This window comes from Lepisosteus oculatus, chromosome 14 (assembly GCF_040954835.1).
Source record: "Lepisosteus oculatus isolate fLepOcu1 chromosome 14, fLepOcu1.hap2, whole genome shotgun sequence".
In the NCBI taxonomy this organism is placed as follows: Eukaryota; Metazoa; Chordata; class Actinopteri; order Semionotiformes; family Lepisosteidae; genus Lepisosteus; species Lepisosteus oculatus.
The window spans coordinates 29,427,546-29,430,045 of record NC_090709.1 but is presented as its reverse complement, the minus strand read 5'-3'; the positions used below and the strand labels follow the sequence as shown (position 1 = coordinate 29,430,045).

General features: G+C 51.8%; 4 non-coding genes across 4 annotated transcripts in view; all 4 read left to right on the top strand.

Moving 5' to 3' along the window:
- Positions 1 to 477: 477 nt before the first annotated feature.
- Positions 478 to 596, top strand: LOC138218778 (5S ribosomal RNA). The gene has a single exon (XR_011181538.1). It is a non-coding gene; the product is annotated as a 5S ribosomal RNA (ribosomal RNA).
- Positions 597 to 1,133: 537 nt separating this feature from the next.
- Positions 1,134 to 1,252, top strand: LOC138217298 (5S ribosomal RNA). Its single transcript, XR_011181010.1, has one exon. It is a non-coding gene; the product is annotated as a 5S ribosomal RNA (ribosomal RNA).
- Positions 1,253 to 1,789: 537 nt separating this feature from the next.
- Positions 1,790 to 1,908, top strand: LOC138244473 (5S ribosomal RNA). Its single transcript, XR_011193088.1, has one exon. It is a non-coding gene; the product is annotated as a 5S ribosomal RNA (ribosomal RNA).
- A 537-nt stretch (positions 1,909 to 2,445) lies between these two features.
- LOC138244472 (5S ribosomal RNA) overlaps positions 2,446 to 2,500 on the top strand; it is a 119-nt gene continuing 64 nt past the window's right edge. The window contains exon 1 of the ribosomal RNA XR_011193087.1: positions 2,446 to 2,500. This exon is cut by the window's right edge and continues 64 nt beyond it. This is a non-coding gene — a ribosomal RNA (5S ribosomal RNA).

Here is a 2,500-nt window from a genome sequence, read left to right as displayed (position 1 = left end):
GTGCGGCTTGTCCGTCTGTTTATTTGTCAGCTTTGGCGAGACACGGGTGCTTGTGTATTAGCGTGAGCGTTTTTTATTCTGATCAGGAACAGTTTTACAAGTCCGCAAAGGATCGAGGAAAGGTTTATCGCCAGCTGAAAAGAGACACAGCGCTTCGGCTGTGGAGACTTGTTCGGCTGGCGTTCGGAGAGTCGCGTTTTTCAGAATTGTATTGAGATCGTTTTCCACAGAGCTCAGATGTCAAAGCACAGCAGCAGCTCTCCACAGCGATCCTCTATAGCGCCCTTTCTCCCGCAGCTCCGTCCTCATTGGAAGGAAGGAAGAGTGAAAGGCTGAAGTGAAATGGAGCGGGAACGAAGGCAGTGAAGAGAGAGAACGTGGGAAGAAGAGAAAAACGCAAGGGAAAAAAAGCAGCGTCGTAAAAGAGGTGACGGAGCTGTCCTCTCAATAAGAAGGGTGACAGCGAGCCTTGCTCTCGCTTATGGCCACACCACCTTGAGCACGCCTGATCTCGTCTGATCTCGGAAGCTAAACAGGGATGGGCCTGGTTAGTACTTGGATGGGAGACCGCCTGGGAATACCAGGTGCTGTAAGCTTTTAAGCGCAGGAGGCGCCCTATCCCCGCTCGCTCGCTCATTCCCCTGTTCACACGTGCAGTGCGGCTTGTCCATCTGTTTATTTGTCAGCTTTGGCGAGACACGGGTGCTAGTGTATTAGCGTGAGCGATTTTTATTCTGATCATGAACAGTTTAACAAGTCCGCAAAGGATCGAGGAAAGGTTTATCGCCAGCTGAAAAGAGACACAGCGCTTCGGCTGTGGAGACTTGTTCGGCTGGCGTTCGGAGAGTCGCGTTTTTCAGAATTGTATTGAGATCGTTTTCCACAGAGCTCAGATGTCAAAGCACAGCAGCAGCTCTCCACAGCGATCCTCTATAGCGCCCTTTCTCCCGCAGCTCCGTCCTCATTGGAAGGAAGCAAGAGTGAAAGGCTGAAGTGAAATAGAGCGGGGACGAAGGCAGTGAAGAGAGAGAACGTGGGAAGAAGAGAAAAACGCAAGGGAAAAAAAGCAGCGTCGTAAAAGAGGTGACGGAGCTGTCCTCTCAATAAGAAGGGTGCCAGCGAGCCTTGCTCTCGCTTACGGCCACACCCCCTTGAGCACGCCTGATCTCATCTGATCTCGGAAGCTAAACAGGGATGGGCCTGGTTAGTACTTGGATGGGAGACCGCCTGGGAATACCAGGTGCTGTAAGCTTTTAAGCGCAGGAGGCGCCCTATCCCTGCTCGCTCGCTCATTCCCCTGTTCACACGTGCAGTGCGGCTTGTCCGTCTGTTTATTTGTCAGCTTTGGCGAGACACGGGTGCTTGTGTATTAGCGTGAGCGTTTTTTATTCTGATCAGGAACAGTTTTACAAGTCCGCAAAGGATCGAGGAAAGGTTTATCGCCAGCTGAAAAGAGACACAGCGCTTCGGCTGTGGAGACTTGTTCGGCTGGCGTTCGGAGAGTCGCGTTTTTCAGAATTGTATTGAGATCGTTTTCCACAGAGCTCAGATGTCAAAGCACAGCAGCAGCTCTCCACAGCGATCCTCTATAGCGCCCTTTCTCCCGCAGCTCCGTCCTCATTGGAAGGAAGCAAGAGTGAAAGGCTGAAGTGAAATAGAGCGGGGACGAAGGCAGTGAAGAGAGAGAACGTGGGAAGAAGAGAAAAACGCAAGAGAAAAAAAGCAGCGTCGTAAAAGAGGTGACGGAGCTGTCCTCTCAATAAGAAGGGTGCCAGCGAACCTTGCTCTCGCTTACGGCCACACCCCCTTGAGCACGCCTGATCTCGTCTGATCTCGGAAGCTAAACAGGGATGGGCCTGGTTAGTACTTGGATGGGAGACCGCCTGGGAATACCAGGTGCTGTAAGCTTTTAAGCGCAGGAGGCGCCCTATCCCCGCTCGCTCGCTCATTCCCCTGTTCACACGTGCAGTGCGGCTTGTCCATCTGTTTATTTGTCAGCTTTGGCGAGACACGGGTGCTAGTGTATTAGCGTGAGCGTTTTTTATTCTGATCATGAACAGTTTAACAAGTCCGCAAAGGATCGAGGAAAGGTTTATCGCCAGCTGAAAAGAGACACAGCGCTTCGGCTGTGGAGACTTGATCGGCTGGCGTTCGGAGAGTCGCGTTTTTCAGAATTGTATTGAGATCGTTTTCCACAGAGCTCAGATGTCAAAGCACAGCAGCAGCTCTCCACAGCGATCCTCTATAGCGCCCTTTCTCCCGCAGCTCCGTCCTCATTGGAAGGAAGCAAGAGTGAAAGGCTGAAGTGAAATAGAGCGGGAACGAAGGCAGTGAAGAGAGAGAACGTGGGAAGAAGAGAAAAACGCAAAGGAAAAAAAGCAGCGTCGTAAAAGAGGTGACGGAGCTGTCCTCTCAATAAGAAGGGTGCCAGCGAACCTTGCTCTTGCTTACGGCCACACCCCCTTGAGCACGCCTGATCTCGTCTGATCTCGGAAGCTAA